Below are 21,708 nucleotides of genomic sequence, written 5' to 3'. Positions count from 1 at the left end.
GAGCCCTGATTCCAGCCACCACGTCCACGTGGTGACCTGTCCCTGGACCTGCCCGAACTCCAGAGACTGCTCCCTTTATGGCGAATACACAGAAGGGGGAAGTTTGGAGGGCTGGGGCGGGGAGGGGCACAGGGCCCTACCTGCCACCAACATGACATGGTGGATGGGATTGGGGAGGGGGCAAGATTGGGAGCTGGGGATTTAAAATTCCAGCCAAGCTGGGATCATCTCCATGCTCAGAGCCCCATTCCAGCCACCATGTCCACGTGGTGACCTATCATTTGGTGCCAGGGTCTGCCTGCTGGCCACCCGGTGGCCTGTTCTGAGGTTTTGGGCTCTGAAATGCTGCTTAGGTATCTGCATGTCAAGCCCACTATACTTCTGGGAAGTCAATCAATACTAAAGAATCCCAATGACAGAGTAACTTTTCCTTTGAAGGTTAGCAAGGGTAATTAGACCTATTAGGTTGGAGGAGAGAGACCAAATAATCTTTATGGATAAGACTGACATACCAAACTCCTTTAAATACTGTGTAGTACTTGTAATCACCAAACACCTGTTCATGCAAAAGCTAAGGCTTGTGTAGCAGGATCATATCCTATTACCTGACATGTTGATGGATCAGGAAATGAGTCATATTAGTCAGGGACATGAAATTAAGTGGCACACGAGAGAAACAAATCCAGGGGTAGATTCTGTGGGGGATGTGGGGCCCAAACCCCATGGACATACTAGACCCACTGGTTATCTCAAGAGTTGAAGAGGTGATGGACTAAACTAGGAGTGATCAAGGAGCCTGCCATCACTCACAGGTAAAGGAACCCACAACAGTCTGGACTGGTAAAGGCAGCAGCACCCAAATGTGCATCCTGAATAGGGTGTAGGGTGGGCTGGGCTGCAATGCTCACCTGCTCATACAAGGCCAAAAGGAAGGCTAGACTATGCCAGACACTGGACTAACACCCACTGGCATGTATGAGAACTGGGTCCAGAAGTGGGTCAAGTTAAGCAACTTGGGAAACTCCCCTAGCAGGTCATAGTTCCTGCTGGTGAACAAATAGTCTAGACCGGGAGGTCGGCCAAGCTGGGCAAAGTAACTCCAATTTCTGGCTAATGTGTGGATTGGTAGTGGAATGGGGTGGACCAGGAAGGACTGAGCAAACCTTAGCACACAAGCAAAATTAGAAATCAGGATGGAGCACATGTCATGCCAAGCTAGGCTCTCGCACCAACTGGTCTGCATGAGCCAGGGATGCTAAGCCACAGTGTGCAAGGCAAGAGCCAGGGCACGTGAGGGGCTGAGCCAAGCTGAATCAGAGCAACCACTGGCATGCACGTGATCTATGGACGGAAACAGGCCTGGTTGGGGAGCTAGGGGGACATGGCAGCTGGGTGGAGGTTCCCACTAAGGAGCATGGGGCTGGAAAGGGGGCTGCATTCTGATCTGGATACAGTTATAGTCTCAGCACAACTGTGGCCTGGGACTGGACGCACCAAGCTGGGCCAGACACCAACACCATCTGGTGCTCTGGAGGACCAGGGTAGATGTGGGATGGACAAGGCTAGGTCTCTGTCCCTACTGAGCCATGTGTGAGACTTATGTGGGTATGGACGAGCCATGGCTGGGCTGAAACATCCAACAGTAAGACCCAGATCGGGTTGAAGGCCAGTCAGGAAAAGCCACTGTTCATGCTATGACAGAAGGTAAATTGAGGACAGGCTCATGGACCCACTGGTATGAGTGAAGTTTGACATTGGGAGGGGTTCTGATGGAGGAGCCTGGGCAACTCCTCTGGCAGGACACAGACCCGGCAGGTAAGCACAAAAAACATTGAAGGAAACAGCCCAGAAAAGGCCATGGAAAATTCCCAATGGCATACATTTGGCAGGAGTTGGGGTCAGACCAGGCTGAGTCCGTTCACATCAACCGCTGGTGATTCTGAGCAGCAGGACAGTGTTGGTCGAGCCAGGTTCAGTCGTGACAAAAACCAGTGCACATTACGAATGCCAATGTGAGGTTACCTGTACCGATGTGACCTCAGCGCCCAACCAGCATACGAGAGAACCTGGAAGGGGGCAGGGCCAGCAGGGGGAATACGGGTTGCTACCCTGCTGGATGGCTACTCCCACTGAAAAGCAAAGATGGGGCAGACCAGACTAGGCAGGGCTACAACACCTGTGCACCTCATGTGAGCTAGATCAGGGAGAAGCCAGGCTGAGTGCTCACTTCGGCAGCACATATACTACTGAAAAGCCAGGCTGGGCTGACTGTTCTGAATGGTGCAAGCATAAATAAGAGTGGGTAAGGGTTGTTTGGGCTTTGCTGCAGTATCAACTGGCACATGCTGACAGAGGGGGCTAATTCTGTCAAGTTAAACTGCAGAACCACATGAAGAGTGCATGATCCAGGAGTGGGAGTGGCCTAGAAGGGAAATAGTGGGCTCCTCCCTCTTGGGTTACCACCCCCACTGGAGACATGAAAACCAGGATAAGGCCTGGGATGGCTAGACAAAAAGGGACCCAACAGCATGTGTGTGGGCTGCATAGCGGAGCTGGTTAGATGGAACTAGGCTTCAATGTCCATTGACACGTCAGAACTGACGTGGGATGTGGGACAGACTGGACTATTCTGCTGCACATACTAGCAAACCAGGGCAGGAGGCAGACCTGGTGGGGGTTATTGTGGGTCGCTCCAACTAGGCTGCAGCTCTCACTGGTTCATGTGAGGGCCAAATGTGTGCTAGGCAGAACCAGGCTGGATTGCAACACCCATTGGTTCATGTAAAAGACAGCACTGGAAACAGAACCAACCCAGCAATTGCAACCACCAGCTGATTAGGGTGATGGACTGTTTCGGGCCCTGTACTTGCTAGTACATACAAGAAGCTGGGGTGGGTGGGAGACTGGGTGGGGCTTCTCCCTTTACCTCAGATACATGAAGGAAACAATGTGGAATAGTCTTAAAAAAAGAAAACAAAAACAAAAACACTCCTAGAACTGTCAACAGCCCTGCTACCCACTGGCTTCGGAGTCTGTTCCCTTACATTAACTTGAAAATCTGTCTCCTGGATGTTTCCTCAGACTCCCCTTCATTCAGGGTTAGGTCCAAACAAAAAAAAAAAAAAAAAAATCAATCACCTTCCAGAAATTAATGGCCATGCTGCCTTGCCTTCCAGATCCTCATCTACATGCCTCTTTGGTCATCCTGGAACACTGCTTCATTCTCTCATCCAAACTCCCAGATGCTCGCCACAGAGCAAGACCACAGGTCTCTGTTGAAACAGCTCTGCTGCAGGACAGCCTGCACTCACTCCTGGATTCAGTCAGATGCTTTGTACCCTTCAGGCTTCAGAGCCATCTCCTACAACCTTGTTGCTTTATCTCTTGTCTCCCCAGTGAGATCCACTACTCCAGAAGTGAAGAAATCAAGTTTACTGCCTGCCCAGCAATAATACACTTTTGGATAATTTCAGCATGGGAGATTTGAGAAAATTTGAGTTTTGCTGAGAATTTTGAGTTCATAGATTAAAGGAAGAATTGTAACACCTTACTATAGAGAATGGTATAAGCAACAGATCCTACTGAGCTATGAATTTTAGGGTGAGAAATGTGTGAAAGGAGATGATGCCTGGCTATAATTATCAGACAGCCAGAGAGAGAAAATGGAAAACTGGGCACTTGGCGACAAGCTGTGCAAGGGGAGAGACTTCCAGAAGGAAGTGTGCAGACTTCCATGCTGCAGAAACACACTTGGCATGTAGCTTTGGGGGAAGAATCTGCTTGGAAGTTTGCTGTGTTTACACTAAGGATGCTACTTTGAAGAACCCACCCCTCAAACCAAATGCAAATACGCAGATACAATAAGGGATGGTAAATATAAAATGTTAAATTTGCTGATTTTTAAAGGGGATATTAAATTGTAAGTGGTTTAAAAAAAAAAAAAAGAAAGAATCTTTGCACCAGAAGTTCCCACCATCATGTAAAACAGAGTCTTTGCTCTTATAATCTTCTACGCAGAAGAGAGAAATATCCTAACTGATTTTGTGTGTGTGTGTGTGGGGGGGGGGTGGTAGATGTCAAACCTTATTAAAAAACCAAATGGAAAATCTCTACATAAGCAGATGTCAATTTTTGTTCCCATGCTGTTGTCCAAACACAAACAAAATTGAAACATTATATCCTTTTGATGCATCTAGAGCAGCAGTCAGACCAAATGATCTGGTTATGGAATTGTGCCATACACTTAAAAATAAACTAGAGGAAAAAACAGACTAAATTCACAAAAAAAAAAGTATAGAGAATATATTCATTAGATTGAATAAAATGTAGAATAAGTTTGAAGATATTTGTCTTACTATAAATTATTTTCCTATTTTCATCTTTCAGTTTAATAAAACACATAAAACTTTATTTCATTTTATTAAAATTTATACTTTATAAAATAAAAGAAAATAATAAGTCTCTACAAAAAATATTTTTTTCTGGCAAAATGTTGCCTTCAATTGCCTACTTCTAGTAGTCCAGACCAGGCCATTTTGCACTGCCTGCCAGCATATGTGTAGCTTAGGTCTGAGGGTGAGCCTGGCTGGGCCAGTTCATAACACCCACTGGCAGATTTGAGAATCAGAATAGAGTACAGGACGGGCCAGTTCAGACCACAGCACCAGACAGTTTACATTAGGACAAGGACTGGGGGCTAGCTGGGCTGGGTTGGGCATACGTAGCACCAACCAGCATGAGTTGTAACTGGGGGCAGACCAGGCCAGGCTATAGCATCCACTGGCATATGCCAAGGTTAGAAGGGCCATGCCAGAAGAGGCTACAGTACCACCAGCACATGTGTGATACATGGGAGTGGAGGACAGGTGTGAGCCTCCTAGGGGAGTTATGCTGGGTTAGTATTCCTGTGACAGCTGAGACTGGGGACAGACAAGGCCGTGCAAGGCTACAACTAGTGTTGGCCTACATGTGAAATAGGTTGGAGAGCCAGGCTATGCTAACTGCCTCCATTGGTGCATAGTAAGTATAGGTTGGTTTGGCTTTGCCACTGCATCAACTGGCAAGTGCTGGGACTGAAGGCTAGCCCTGTCAAGCTATAATGCAGAACCACCTGGAGAGTGCAAGATCCACGGTCAGGAGAGGGTCCAGTAGGGAAACTGTGCAAACTTCTCTGATATGTTGCAACCCCCACTGGTGAGCATGACAACCAAGACTGGGTGTGGACCTGGCTAGACAGGTGGTGGCACTTGTTGGCATTAGTGAAGGATGGAGGATAGAGTCAGTAGGATTGAGTTAGGCTTCAATGCCAAATGATGTGTATAAGAGTTGAATAAGATGTGGAATAGACTAGACCAATCCACTGTACATACTGGAAGCACAGGAACCAGGGTTGGGAGACAGCCCAGCCAGGGCTCTTGGAGATTGTTGTGACTGAGCCGCAGCTCCCATTATGTATGTGATAGCCAAGTGTGTAGTGGGCAGGGTTGAGCTGGGTTACAGCATCCATTGGTTTGCATGAGAGAAGAAGCTGTAAATAGATCTACCCTAGCAGTAGCAACTATCAGTGTTTGTGCAGGCTGATGTGGATGACAGAATGAGCTTGACCCTGTACTGGAGGCACACATGAGATCGCCTTAGATAAGATTTCTTTGAGGGTCCACCCAACTTAATCATTGGACTCATAACTCCAACTATGGGAAGAATGGCAGGACCTCTGATCTGACAGTGGGGTGCATTTGTCAGAACTGGGTTTCCTCAATTCTACATATGGAGGATGTGATAGTCCATTGCAGCCTGCAGTCTGGAGACTTATGGCAACTGCAAGCCATAGCAGAGGAAGAAGGGTAGAACAAATTAGTTAACTACCCCGTTGAAGCTTGACAGCAAATTTCTAGGTGACTGGAGACTAAGAGAGACTATGACAGCCAATGGACCTTGAAAATATTTCTTCATCTTTGAATCTATGAGATTGACAGCATGTCAGAACTACTGAAACAATTTCAACAGAACCCTCAGGACATGCTCTACATCAGAGACCCTGAGATGATGTCGGGTGGCTGTTTTCCTTCCCCAGGCACTGAGGTGGCTAGGAGGCAGGATATGGCTTTTCCCCTTATTTTTCCCTTTCTTTCAGAATCAGGAAGAAGAAAAAAGATGTGGAAATAATGGTTTCAACCACTTTCCCATAATCGTCAACCCCACCCATATAATAAACAATGTAAGCATTAAGAAATAAAATTTTATTTATATGTGTGTGTGTGTGTGTGTGTGTGTGTGTGTGTATTTGGAAAACACAGAAATTAGATGAAAAGTATTAAATTAAAATCCCATGTAATTAACCATGTCATCATTACAAAAAATAAAATTATATATATATAATTCATATATATATTAAATTATTTGGAAAATACAGAAATAAAAACATTAAATAAAATCATCCACCATCTAAAAAACTGAAAAAGAGAAAAGCACTTTGAACTGTCAGCAGTGTGGTGTACAAGCTAATTCTCTAGCTGAGGCACAGGCATCTCATATGAATTCCAGCTCTACTCCTGCCTACTTCCTGCTAATGGCCGAGGAAAGCAGCAGCAAATGACAACATTCTCAGGTCCCTTTATCCAAGTGAGGCACTCCAAGCCTTGGATGGCCCAGCTCTGGCCTTTATGACCAGCTGGTTAACGAACCAGTAGATAGAAGATCTCTAACTCTCCTTCTCTTTCTGTAACCCTTTCAAGTAAAAACTAATCTCAAAACAACAAGGGATTTTGACATATTATCAGTGTGTGGTGTTTGTCCACTTTGGTTCATTCATGCACAATAATATCTACTTGCCACTCAACATTTGTCCATAAAAAATTTCTTAAAATACACTTCTTTGCATCTTTTTTTGTACAAAAATCTTAATAACTGCTGTGCCTTGACAGAGCTATCAGGACACATGAGGCATTAACATTATCTCCAAATATAAAATATGAAAGCCATTTCTGGAAATAATGAGGGTAGCATAAAGCATTGGAAAAGTGTTAGGAAGTGATACAGATTCTCCAATATGAAAGCTAATCCCTTCACTGAGAATAACATCATCAAGAACCTTTCAATTATTTTTCTAGGCCCTTGTTTATCCTGCTCAATGGACTCATATATATATTTTTTAAAAATTCATTTCACTTTTGATGATATTTACATACTTGAGAAGGGTGCATGCCCATGCGTACCACCAATTATGGTGAGGAGGTTCATGGAATGGGAGGAAGGAGATGAAAGAACTGCCTGCATTCTCCTTTTCTTCATTGTTCCAAGGTTGAGGAAATCCTTCCAAGGTCCTTTAGCTCACATAGTCCACCTTAGAGTTTTGATCCTCCCAGATCTTGGTCCAGGAAAGCTGTATAATTTGTTCTGCCCTCCATTGGTATTAGATGTCTTCTTGACTCATATATTCTTACAAAATTTCTAATATCATCCATTCATTAGAAGCCTACACATGAGGAGATGTAGCATTGCTCTAATCTGATCAATCTGAAAAGGAAAATATGGTTGTTCAGGCAATGCAAGGAAGGGTCCTCACCTCTTCAGGTTTCCCTTGCCTCTACTGTGAAGCACTAGAGAGTTTGGGCAGTGAGGCACTATTTAAAGTGAATTCCATTTTATAAAGCTTATTGCTTCCTTTGGAATGAGTAATCGTGTTAGGAAGGAAACAGGATTTGTGTTATTGCTGTGCATAAGCAGAAAAAAGCTCTGCCTGTAATGCCAGGATTCAACATTGGTGCTACCTGAAGTCCTTAGCTTCTCCAGTTCTAATCCCGCTCCCTTTTAGTGCATGTGGGAAAGCGGCCCAGTACTTGGAGGCTGCACCTGAGAGGGAGAGGGAGAAGCAGAAGAAATTCCTAGTACCTGGCAATACCCTGACTGAGCTCTGAACATTAGAGCCATTTGGGAACTAAACCAGTTGATAGAAGATCGATCACTCTCTCTCTAATTCTGAATTTCAGATATACAGATATTTTTTTAAAAGGAAGGAAGGAAGAAAGATCTTAATTCATACTCTAACAGCCATCATAAACCCCTCAGCCCTTATAAACTGTTTTACATAAAGCTCTGTGAGCTTAAAGAAAGAAACTGAGAAGGTACACCACACAGTAATGTAAAAAACACTTCATTTTCTGAGAGAACATTATAGCATCCCATAAATTCACCTGTCCCTAGTGGAAAAACAAAAGATCCAGGGATCTTGCTGGAAATCTGGAAATTTATTTTACCAACATTTTGAAACCAAAGAGATAAACCAAGGCTTTATAGGTAACAGCACCCTTCAGTGGCTGAGCTTGAATCAAACCCATACTGCATACTTTCTCTCTCATCTAGTTTAAACATCCCCTTTGTCTAAAAAATTACAGAAGCATAATTCAATTCTGTGTATTTTGAAGAGTTTCAGAACAGATGAAGCCTATTAGTAAAATGCACACCAAAAAGTCAGAAAAAGATGAAATGTCTAGAGTTTCATAAATGTATCTAGGTTGTTCTATGCATATCTCTTAGGATAATTTACATTACTGAGAAACAAACTATAGGTCTTATGTTGAATAGATATATTTCACAGTAATAACCATTGTTTCATCTCAGGGTCAACTCAAACTGAATTATCATGGTGTCTTTTCACTTACGGATTTCTAGTGGTTACTGCCATTGCTAAGCTTGGCTTAAGACTTCTTAGTCCATCCTATACACATCTGGCATGATCTCCCTTACACACCCTAGCATTTTGGAGACCGTAGTCAGAGGGTAGTGGTCATCCTGAGCTCCAAAACAGGCAAAGTAGTTGAGGGAGCAGGGCACCGAGATGATTACCACAGCCCTGGCAGCTGATTCCAGCTCCCAGGCCCACAGGATTTGCACTGCCCTTTAACCATAACCATGTATCTCACCACATCATCTGTTTCTGTTCTGAGGACTCAATTTGCACTCAGGAAGGACTCAACTTGCCACACAGCTTCACGAATCAGGCTCCACAGGAGATGCTGTTATGGCCCAGCAGGTTTCTGAATTGCTTGAGTGTGGTGGTCACTTGTCTATCTTGATGTCTATGTTGCTGTTAAAACTGTTGAATTCTACAGGTGTGGTGGAGAGATAACAACTGCGAATCCAACTCTATTCTTATGCTCCTCTACCATGTATTTTACAAAACAAAAATGGTGTTGCTTTACCATAACACTCTGCACTCCTTAAGTAAAAAATGGCCACATAATAAATTTTAGTTTTATGCTACTCTTTTCCAGTCAAGTTATTTTAGACATATTTTAAATTGTTGATACACATTACAGTATGTGCTTACTGGCCAAAAAATATTATACCTTTCCAAGAAATTATACCTTTCGGGCCCGGTGCGGCAGCGCAGTGGTTAAGGTCTTAGCCTTGCACGCCCAGGATCCCATATGGGCGCTGGTTCTAATCCCGGCGGCCCCGCTTCCCATCCAGCTCCCTGCTTGTGGCCCAGGAAAGCAGTCGAGGAAGGCCCAAAGCTTTGGGACCTGCACCAGCGTGGGAGACCCGGAAGAGGCTCCTGGCTTTGGATCAGCATAGCATCGACCCGTTGCGCTCACTTGGGGAGTGAATCATAGGACGGTAGATCTTCCTCTCTGTCTCTCCTCTCTGTATATCCGCCTTTCCAATGAAACTAAAATAAATCTTTAAAAAAAAATTATACCTTTCACCTATTGTGAATGAATTTTTGGAGTTTTGTATAACAAAAAAAAATTTTGTAAAGAACAGATGTTATACGTTTCCTAAGTCATCTTGGTACAGTTAAGTATAAACTGGACAAAGCTAAGAGAATTAACAGCTATTTCATTCAGTAAATTGATGGTTCCAGCCACAACTGTTTAAAATTTGACTCTACCTATATTTGTAAGCCATCTTAAAAATATTAATAAACTCATGTTACTAAACATAAACATAAATCGAAAGATCTTAAACTGATCCTAAAATTAATATATTGTTCTGCCGTAAATAAATATTACAAAGTCAACACAAATTATCTCTGGTTCATATAGTTTAAAAGTTTAATAAAAACTGTTTTTACAATCTTTTAAGTCATTAATACATTTGTGCTTGCTCAAGTTCACCAATCTAACAAGTTACTCATTTTATTTTCTGGTTAGTGTCCATAATGTATAATTCAGTTTAATTATTAACTTGTACTCTTAAATTTATAACAAATATCAAATCTTTGGGTAAATGCTTTTACCTTTTACTAAAACTATTGTTTAATAGTTTTCACTTAATATTGTTCCTTAGAATAAACAGCCTGGTGACTCACACTTTTTCTACATTTTTCCTCTATGCTCTCTTAAAACTCTAAATCAAAGCCTCTCAGGATCTCCACACCCTATAGAACCAATGAATCATTCTTTCTGTAGTAATGCCTGAACATATATAAAAGAACAGGTAACAATTATCTCCTCATGGACATTACTTCACAGCATCTGTAAATTCCTCTAGGCACAACCTATGAGTTATAAATACACTTTAACTATTAAATCTTTCCTTTTCATCTATTTTCCTATTGTAAAAATTCCCTCGACTATTAATGCAAACAATAAAACCATATCTATACTAAACAAAAATTTCAAACTGTCTTACAGTAATCCATCCTATATATCACAAGCATGCTTTATAACTTTAAAAAACAAACTATTATTAAATGTACACATCACATCACACCCTAAAAAAGTCAACTGGTAAAAAATAACTTAAAAATAAAAATAAAAGGGGTGATACCCCCCTGAGACACTTTATGCCTAGCATTTTTAACACTTAATTTTAAAAATTTCACTCAAGAAGACTTTAACACCCCTGTTAACAAATATTCTCTAATATGGCCTTCTAAATTACTGCCTTGGTAAGACAACTAACTGACCGGTACACTACTGTCCCTGGGCAGAGGTTCTGCTCTTGTTCCCACAGGATTTCCTGATTGATCCTCTGAAGAACTGCAGGTTTCTCTGTTGCTCATCTGGCTTGAGAAGTGCAGCAGTTCTCATGGAAACATCCCTGTCCCTGAAGAAAATGGATCTTCCTTTAAAAATGGGAATTTCACAGGATGTAGCTGACAGCCAAGGTGCCATTTATCATAGTGACAACTGCCAAGCTGCTGACCTGGGGTCAACTTTAGAAGCTCTCATGTGAAGCTACCAACATGGTCCAATGTTAGGGGAAAATGTCTCCAGAGACATTGTTCCTAGCCATGGTTGCCATCACACTCTGTCCTCTGCTTCAGCTGTAAGCTGGGGTAGTAATCACACTTACTGGACCTACATTCCTCATCCCCCACTAAATTGCTCTGTCACATGGTGGGATTCAAGAGTTCTGGTATGTGTCAATGATTGGACTTGGATTCCTGAGCCTTTTGATGACAAGAGACCTCTAATAAAGTAAGAAGCGATGCAGTTAAATATAACTAGGAGTTGGGGTCAGAAGGGATTCCCATTTGCATAGGTTCACATTCTCGCTGATTGTAACCAGAGCACAGGGCTTAACTTATTGTACTAAAAAATAAAATCAACAAGATCATAGGAAAACAATTGTTTTTTTTTTTTGTTATCAGGCATAGCTTTTCTTGAGTCCACAATTAATACACAGGGCTATCAGGCGTAACTGTCAGACTCCAGTTTATGATTCCATTGTATCATGGCTATTTTAGGTATCTTGTGTGGGACTAGAAATAAGACAATATTTCCTATGAAAATGTCATAGATCAAAACCCTATGGGCTCTGCCTATAGCCAGTCCAACGGAAGTTTATTGTGATTCAATGAGATTAATGAAACCATTGAGATACATGTTAGTTCATTTGATTCTATTGTTTGGCCTGGAGGTGGCATGGCTGTTCCTTTCCTTTCTCTTCCTGGATACTCCCATCAGGACCATATTTAGAAATTAGTCAATGCTCTGGAACCCATGGAGACAAGGATAGACTGTCTCCAGCAAAACTGGAAACCTGTCAATGTCACAAAAATTTTAACTCAAGCTTGTGTTAGACTGCCTTTTGTGTGGATGGTGGGGTCTGTACATTGGAATCAATCTGTGAATTCTGTCATGCATGAATTGTTCTTTGTATACTCATTTATCTACAAATAACCAAATTTCCCTGCAAATAATCTGCAAATACAAATACCTACAAATAACCTGCAAATTTCCCCCTGGGAAACTGTATACTTTCTCAGGGCTCATGTGGGGTTGAGGATACTTGTTAGACTAGAAAGAGAATGGGAAGAGTCAGCATCTGTGTTCATTATTCATACCTTGATTCAAGAGCTTCAAAAACAGCTTTTTTAGGAATGGTAATTGCAGCCATACTGCGGATCATTGGGATCACTGTTGCTGCAGCTGTGGCTGGAGTAGCCTTGCATCAGGGAATTAAGAGTGTATGTATTGTGCAAAAATTGCAAAAAGATTCAGAAGATTTATGGGTTTACCCAGAGACAAATTGACAGTCAATTATATGCTGAGACAGCCAGTTTGAAATCAACTGTTAGGCTGGGAGACCAAATAAAATTCATTAACCAACAACTATCCCTAAGATGTGACTAGAATTATTCTACTGTATGCATGACTCCTGTGCCTTGACTGGGAACAGATTAACAGACATTTGACTGATCATGCTAATATGTCATCTCAAATAAAGGAGCTTCAATCTACTATTATGACAGCTTTTCAAGCCTAATTAAGTCTCACAGTCTGGCAATCAGTTATTGAAAGATATAGATAAGGATGCTTCAACTCTTAGTCTCTTAATAATCGTAAGTATTGAGGAAGAGGATTATTTTAATCATTTATACTTTTTTGTGTGTATTTTTGCTATCTTTACGCAGTCAGGAGAAGTTTCTCCACATTTAAAGTTAACTGCACAACATCACAAGGTGGTTCAACATATTATACTTCAAATGATCAGCTAGAAGAGATAACAACAGGACCAACCATGAACTCTGCAAAGGTGCCAGTTCAGGTAAGGCTCTTGGAATAACCTCTGGCTTATTTAATAGTTTTTGCTATTTCATTTGTTTTTAAAGATTTATTTGTTTTTATTGGAAAGTCAGATTTACAGAGAGGAGAGACAGAGGAAAGATCTTCCATCCACTGATTCACTCACTAAGTGGCCACAATGTCCAGAGCTGAACTGACCCAAAGCCAGGAGCCAAGAGCCAGGAGCCAGGAGCCAGGAACTTCCTCAAAATCTCCCACAAGGGTGACAAGATCTCAAGACTTTGGGCCATTCTCAACTGCTTTCCCAGTCCACAAGCAGGGAGCTGGATAGGAAGTTGAGCCACCAGGATTATTATAACTGGAGCACATAAGGGTCCCAGTATATACAGGCCAAGTACTTTAGCCACTAGGTTACCACACCAGGACCAGTTTATGAAATGTAATTGTCTGTTTGAGGGCCTGCTGACTTCTGTAACTTTCACTTTGCTTGAGATGTTATGGCAATAGAATTAACAGATAGCTACCAGTGACCACTCTGGTGTTGCTCACGTAACATGACTGTTTTGTATATTCACTTTGACTATAAAAACTCTGTTTGCCTTCCCCTTGGTGCACTATCCTGCAAAACAGTTGCCACCTTACTCCATAACAAACTATTTTTTTTTTCCTTGAAAGGTTGAAAACTCTGCGTTCTAATTTACAACTCACCACATGAACAAATTGAAGAGTGAAGACCATATTGCCATCTCAATCAATGCAGAGAAAGCATCTAATAAAATCTAGCACAATTTCATGCTAAAACCTTAAGCAAGACATTACCTGGAAAGAACATTCTATAACACAATCAAAACAATAAATGAAAGCCCAATGTCAGCATCACACTACATGGAGAAAAGCTGAAAGCTTTTCTGCTAAGAAATGGATCTAGACCAGGATGGTCATTTTCATTACTTCTACTCCATGTAGTATTAGAAATCCTTACCAGAGCTATTAGGCAAGAAAAAGAAATTAAAGGAATTCAAACAGGAAATGAAAAAGTCAAATTATCAGCGTACACAGATGATAGGAGTCTGTACATAGCAGAAATATAAGACTATAAGGAGTATCGAAGCTCATGAGAGAGTTTGGCATGGTAACAGGATACAATATTAATGAACATAAATGAATTACCCTAGTATATACAAAACCCATGGCTGAGAGTGAACTTGTAAGTACAGCCCCCTTTAAAATAGCGGAGAGGAACCTTAAATACCTTGGAATTGATTAACCTAACTAAAGATGTGGAAGATCTCTACAATGAAAATTACAAAACATTTAAAGAAGAAATAGAGGAAGACATTAAAAGATGGGGAAAGTTATTTTTCCTTGATCTGCAACACCAAGATCATTAAGATATCCATAGTACTGGGCCAGGTAAGGTAGACTAGTGGCTAAAGTCCTTGTCTTGTACATGCCAGGATCCCATATGGGCATTGTTTCTAATCCCTATGGCCCATTTCCCATCCAGCTCCCTGTTTGTGTCCAGGGAAAGCAGTTGAGGATGGCCTAAAGCCTTTGGGACTTGCACCTGAGTGGGAGACCCAGGAGAGGCTCCAGGCTCCTGGTTTTCAGATAAGCTCAGTTCTGGCCACTGTGGCTACCTGGGAATTGAATCATCACACAGATCTTCCTTTCTGTCTCTCCTCTCTGTATATCAGACTTTCCAATTAAAAAAAAAAAAAAAGAAAAGAAATTTTGAGGAGTATGACCTTGGGATCAGGGTAGAGAGAACTTTGGCTGCTGGGAGCACCCAGGCCGGGTTGGCCTCCATGCTTGGGGCCCTGGCTACAGTCACCTTCATCATGTGGTGAGCGGCCCTGGGCAGCCAGTGTGTCATTTCACACCAGGCCCCACCTGCTGGCCACCCGGCTGTGAGCTCTGGGGCCTTGAGGGTGTGGAATTGCTGCCAAGGTATGTCCATGAATAAGGACACTGTGCGTCTGGGTGAGGAATCACTCCCAATGTACTCTCAATGACAAAGTAACTTTTCCTTGAAGGTCAGCAAGGGTACTGAGATCTGGTGGTTTAGAGGGAAGAGATCAGACGATCTGTATGGGTCAGACTGATACACCAGCCTATTTGTGAGTCCTGCGTAAAACTTGCTATCACCAAACTGCTGACCACCACATGCCAGTCTATGTGAAAGCTAAGGCTGGAGGCCTGTCCAGCAGGACTAGATCCTAATACCCGACAGAATGTTGGATCAGGGGAAGAGTCACATTTGGCAGGGCCATGAGACTAACCAGCACACAAGAGAACCAGGTCCAGGGGAAGATTCTGTGGGGAATGTATGAGCCAAACCCTGTGGAAGTACAAGTCTCACAGGTTAGTTCAAGAGTTGGGGTGGTGAAGGACTGAGCTAGGTGTGACCATGGAACTTGCAATCACTCATAGGTAAAGGATCCAACAGTCTGAGCAGGCCAATGTAGCAGCATCCAAATGTGCATCCTAAAATATGATGTGGGGTGGGCTGGGATGCAAGGTTAACCAGCCCATGCAAGACCAAGATGGAAGGGCAGACTACGCTGGGCACTGGCCTAACACACACTGCCATGTATGAGATTTGATGGGAGTGAGTCAAGTGGGGGAACCTGGGAAACTCTCCTAGTGAGTCACAACTCTCACTGATGATCACATGGCCTAGGCCTGGGGGTCAAGAAAGCTGGGTAAAGATAACTCTGACAGATGGCTAATGTGTGGGTTGGTTACGGAAGGGGGCAGACTAAGCAGAACCAAGCAAACCTTAGCTCACAAGCAAGAACAGAAATCAGGATGGAGCACAGGTTATGCCAAGCTAGGCTCTTACACCTACTGGTCTACATGAATCAGGAATGCTAGGCCACAGCACCTAAGTAAAAGGACAAGACAGGTGAGGGGCTATGCCAAGCTGGGTCAGAGCAACCACTGACACGCACATGATCTATGGCTGGGAACAAGCCTGGTTGGGGAGCTAAGTGGACACACTGGCTGGGTTGTGGCTCCCACTGGTGAGTGTGGGGACCTGAGGGGGGCTGCATTCTGATCTGGATATGGCTGCAGTGTCCACTAGCACAAGTGTGGCCTGGGACTGCGGTGCACTGAGCCAGGCTAGACTTCAGCACCATCTGGTGCTCGTGAGAACCACGGTAGGGGTAGGAGGGACTAGGCTAGGTCTCTGTCCCTACTGAGCCATTCGTGAGATGTGTCTGGTCATGGATGAACCTTGGCTGGCCTGAAACATCCAACAGTAAGAACTGGAATGGGTTGAAGGCCATTCAGCAAATGCCCGCCCTTCCTTCCAGGACAGAAGGTGAACTAAGTAGGGTTGGCCCATGGAACCACCACTATGTGCAAGATCTGGTATTGGGGGAGGTTCTGATGGACAAGCTTGGGAAACTTTTCTATCAGGACACAGTCCCTGAAGGTGAGCGTAACAACCACAATAGGGAGCAACCCAGGCCAGCTAATATTACCCCCCAACATACATTTGGCATAGGTCAGGGGCAGACTAGGCTGAACCAGTTCACATCACCTGCTGGTGAATCTGGGCACCAGAACAGAGTGTGGGTCAGGCCAGGTACAGTCGTGACACATACCAGTACATATTATAACTGGGATTGGGTGCTGGCCTGGCAGGACTAGGCTGTAACCCTCACCAGCATCAGCTGAAATTGGGGGTGGGCCAGGCAGGCCAAGCTACAACACCCACTGGCAAATGCCAAGGCAAGGGGGGCGGGGCTAGGCAGACTGGACCACAGCACCCAACCAGCACACATGAGAACCAGGGAGGGAGGAAGCCAGTAGGGGCAATGTGGAGGGCTCCCCTCCTGGACAGCCAATCCCACTAGAGAATGTGAGTTGGAGTGGTGCAGACCAGACCAGGCTGGGCTACAACATACGTGGACCACAAGTGAGCTAGATTCAGGGAAAAGCCAGGCTGAGCTGACTGTTCTTATTGGGGCAAGCATAAATCAGAGTGGGTGAAGGTTGGCTGGCCTTTGTCACAGCATCAGCTGGCAGAGGCTGGCAGTGGAGACAAGCTCTATTAAACTCAACTATAGTACCACCTGGAAAGTGCATGATCCAGAAGTAGGAGTGGCCTAGTAGGGAATAATGGGTACCTCCCTCTGGGGTTATCATTCCCACTGGAGAGCATGAAAGCCAGGACTGGGGCAGAGATGCATAGACAGAACGGCACCTGCCAGCCTGTGTGTGGGCTAGATAGTGGGCCTGGTTGGGTTGAACTAGCCTTCAATGCCCACTGACATGTAGGAGAGCTGAATGGGATGTGGGACAGACTGGATAAGTCAGTGGTACATATGGGAAAGGCCTGGTGGGTGTTATTGTGGGTCACTCCAAAAAGGCTGCAGCTCCCACTGGTTTATGTGAGGGCCAGTGTGTGCTGGGCAGATTCGATCTGGACTGCAACACCCATTGGTTTGAATGAAAAACAGGGCTGGAAACAGAACTGACCCAGCAACTGCAACCACCAGCATATGCATAAGCTGATTAGGGTGACAGACTGGGCCAAACCCTGTATTGGCATGCACACACAAGAATCTGCTCTGGGATCACCTAGGATGAAGTTTCTTTGGGAATCCCTCCAACTGAATTGCTGATCTCAGAATCCCAACATGAAGAGAAGTGCAGGTTACATGGGCTGAACATGGAGTGCATGTATCAAAGGTAAGCCTCCTGAGAGGCTCAGACAGTGCAGTGGACAGCATATCTAGGTACACAGGGAAGATATGGCAGTCCATCGGAACCTGCAGAGGACACCTAGTACCACAGCAGAGGATAGAACTAATTGATCTAGTATCCCAGCCATGTGTTGACAATGAGAATCTAAGCAAACACAGACTCTAAGGTGAACTATGTCAGCCAGTACATTCTGGAGAGATTTCATTGTACTTGGAATGGTGAGATTGGCAACAATTCAGAACTGGGGAACTATCAAAACCACCTGAGTAGGACCCTCAGAGCATGCCCCACGTTGGGGACCTGTAATGAGTGGGAGGCTAGGTGGTGCTTCTCCCTTTAATTCCCCCCTTACCCCAGATACAGAAAAAATAATAATAATGTGGAAACAATGGTCATACCAACTTTTCTGCAGGCCTTGACCCTTTGTTCCCTAGTCAGCTATGTAAAGATTATAAAAATGAAAAATATATATTAAATAAATAAATAAACAAATCTTTAAAAAAAAAACCCATAGGGCCCAGCGTGGTGGCGCAAGTGGTTAAGGTCCTCGCCTTGCATGCCCGAGATCCCATATGGGCGCTGGTTCTAATCCCAGCAGCCCCGCTTCCCTTCCAGCTCCCTGCCTGTGGCCTGGGAAAGCAGTCGAGGACGGCCCAAAGGCTTTGGGACCCCTGCACCCGCGTGGGAGACCCAGAAGAGGCTCCTGGCTTCGGATCGGTATAGCATCGACCCGTTGCGCTCACTTGGGGAGTGAATCATCAGACGGAAGATCTTCCTCTCTGTCTCTCCTCTCTGTATATCCGCCTTTCCAATAAAAAAAATAATAAAAATAAATCTTTAAAAAAAAAAACATAGTACTGAAAGTAATATACAAATTGAGGGTGATATGAATCAAAATCCTGAAAACATTTTTCTCAGAGCTAGAAAAAATCATACAAAATCCATCTGGAAACAGAGAAGACCACACATAGTCAAAGCTATATGAAATAACAAAATGAAGCTGGAATTACAATTCCAGATCAAGACATACTACAGGGCAGACTGCCTCTGGTACTGGTACAGAAGCAGAGACAAGATCAATGGACCAGGAAGCAATTAATTCTATCTTCATCCACATGGAGGGCAAGGATCCAAATCGCTGGGCCAAATTCCACCACCTTCCCAAGCACATTAGCAGGAATCTGAATAAGGAGCAGCCAGGAATCAATCTGGCACTGCAATATTCTATGCAGTATGACCAGCAGTGATCTAACACACTGTACCACAATGCCAGGCCCAAAGGTTAGTCTTTTTGATTCATTACTACTAAAAACATTGTCATGTGCCTTTAACAAATTAATTCATTTTATAATCCCATTCTTAGAAAGACATGCACATTAATGTCACCTTTCTCCAGAAGCTCTTAGCGCTGAAACAATCATTGTAATTCATGTAATTTATGTGTGACCATCCCTTACTGTTACACTCACATCAACATATAAATACACAACATAGCTTATACAGGAAATCACATTTAATGTCAATTGGAATTAGAGATATTAAAATATAACCTATCACTTGAAATTTTTGAAATAATTCATTGCATCCTTTTATAATGTCAAAAATGATACAAGTAGAACTCATCAGAAAATTTATAAGTTTAGCTCATTTTTTTTCAATTCTGATCATCACCACCATCAATTTTCAAATACTTTTAACTTCTAAAAACTGTTGCCATAGTGATTTAGTTTCTGGTTTGCAGAACACAATCCAGAGTGCCTGGCTGAGATGCAACCATCATGCCAGACTCAATTATAGCTGACTGCACAAGCTCACTTGGAACATCACTGAAATATGAAGTTCAAGTAGACATGTTCAGCTATGTTGGATACTTAGATTAAGACATAGCTTCCAACTATTAACAATTATTTCATTTATTTACAATGCAAAAGGAACTTATATCTGGTGGTTCATGCTCCTCACACACTTACAAGAGCCAAGCTAAGCCCAATCAAAGCTAGAAATGAGGAATTGCATCCATGCTTGTTCCCATATGGATAGTTAAAAATTCAAGTAGGGGGCCCGGCGTGGTGGCCTAGCAGTTAAAGTCCTCACCTTGAACATGCCAGGATCCCATATGGGTGCCAGTTCTAATCCCGGCAGCTCTATTTCCCATCCAGCTCCCTGCCTGTGGCCTGGGAAAGCAGTCAAGGAAGGTCCAAAGCCTTGGCACCCTGCACCCACCTTGGAGACCTGAAGGAACCTCCTAGCTCCTGGCTTTGGATTGGCACAGCACCAGCCACTGCAGTCACTTGGGGAGTGAATCATTGGATGAAAGATCTTCCTCTCTGTCTCTCCTGCTCTCTGTATATCTGATTTTGCAATAAAAATAAATAAATCTTAAAAAAAAAAAATAAACTCGAGTAGGTTTTTGCTGTCTATCCAGAAATATAAGTGGGAAGCTGCTAATTAGAAATAGCAAAATCCTGATTTGGCACTCTTTAAACAAAATACTGGTATCTAAATCACTTGCCAACCTGCTGTGCTACCATACCTGCCTCATTAGCTGCCAGGAGTAACTTAGTCCATTATGTTACAAGAATTTGAGTAGTGAACCAGCTTATGAGTACTCTCTCTCCATGCTCTTTGTCCTTGCCTCTAAAACAAAAACATACAAAAAGACAGGACCAGCGGTCAGTAGCTAAGCACCTGCGATGCTGGCATCCCATATGGGTGCCGGCTCGAGTCCCAGCTGCTCCACTTACAATCCAGCTCCCTAATGGCATGGGAGAGCAGTAAAGGATGGTCTAAGTCCTCTGGCCACTCTACCCATGTGGGAGAACCAGGAGAAGCTCCACAGTCCTAACTAGGGCCAGCCCTCCTTCAGCTAATGAGGACATTTGTGAATGAACCAGCAGATGGCAGATCCCTCTCTCTGTATTTTTTCTTGTAATGCTGTCTTATAAGAAATAAATTTTAAAAGAATGTTTATTCAAAACAAAACAAAACAAAACAAACAAAACAAGCCCAGCCCTCTGTGGACTTCTCCCTAATACCTTTAATACTTCCATGCAAAGTCACTGCAAATGTGCTGCTTCCATTCAGATTCACCCACAGCAGAACTGCAGATGGACAAGGTGGGATCCACGTGTCCTCCCGCTCATATACAGCCTCACCACCCCTGCAGGCCCCGGGCCCAACCTCCACTCCACTCAGCCAGAGCGTGGTTCTGGCCACAGGGAACTGAGGACAGAAAAAGCAGTGATGTCACCTTCTGCTGGCAGTCAGCAGGAGGGGGAATCCTGTGGTCTCACTTGCAATTACCGATACTACAGGTTTCCTTTGACCTGGTCATGATGGGGGACACAGAAATCAGTTCTAAGTTCAAATAACATTGAGTCTTGCTGCCTTTATTGAATATTGAATTTTCTTCAAATATGTCTCTATTTGCTATCTCTCTTTGAGACCATTTTGATAAGCCTCGTGAGAATTTTCCTTCTTTAAAATATTTTTGATCAGGGTTGTCGTAGAGACAAAGCAGGTTGAGCCACCACTTGTAATGCTGTCATCCTGTTAACAGAGCACCAGTTTCTACACCAGCCACTCTGCTTCTGATCAACTTCCTGCTGAGACCCCTGAAATGGCAGTGATTGAACAGCGACTGAACCCCTCATACCTACATGGGAGCCCCAGTGGGATTTCTTGCTCCTTGATTGGACCTGCCCAAGCCTCGAATTGAAAATAATATGAAAACTGTGAAGCCCTGTTTGAAAAAGGTTGTGCAAGGATAGAGGAAACACCATGTGAGGGTGCAAAAACATGGAAGCTGTGAGTTAGCCAAGGAGGAGAAACCAAGCCTATCATCATATTGCTCTGAAATTTTCATTCACTGGGCCTGGTGTGGTAACTGAGTAACTGAAGTTCTCTCCTTGCACACACCAGGATCCCATACAGATGCCGGTTCTATTCTGGCTGCTCCGCTTCTCTTCCAGCTCCCTGCTTGTGCGCTGAGAAAGCAGTATAGGATGACCCA

At 43.6% G+C, this 21,708-nt stretch overlaps 1 protein-coding gene across 2 annotated transcripts in view; it reads right to left on the bottom strand.

Moving 5' to 3' along the window:
• The window catches only part of LOC121150519 (zinc finger protein 260-like), a 39,763-nt gene extending 19,310 nt beyond the window's left edge, over nucleotides 1–20,453 (bottom strand). The window contains exon 1 of one of the 2 annotated variants that reach the window (XM_040971445.1): nucleotides 20,234–20,453. The gene's annotated coding sequence lies outside the window, so the exon portion shown is untranslated. Of the gene's footprint in view, nucleotides 1–7,564; nucleotides 7,648–20,233 lie in introns of those variants that run through there. The other variant, XM_040971447.1, reaches the window with a different exon arrangement.
• Nucleotides 20,454–21,708: the final 1,255 nt, after the last annotated feature.

Source organism: Ochotona curzoniae, unplaced genomic scaffold, assembly GCF_017591425.1.
Source record: "Ochotona curzoniae isolate NIBS_2020 unplaced genomic scaffold, NIBS_Ocur_1.0 contig_2159, whole genome shotgun sequence".
Taxonomy (NCBI): domain Eukaryota; kingdom Metazoa; phylum Chordata; class Mammalia; order Lagomorpha; family Ochotonidae; genus Ochotona; species Ochotona curzoniae.
The sequence above is the reverse complement of the archived record's forward strand: the minus strand, read 5'-3'. Positions and strand labels throughout refer to the sequence as shown.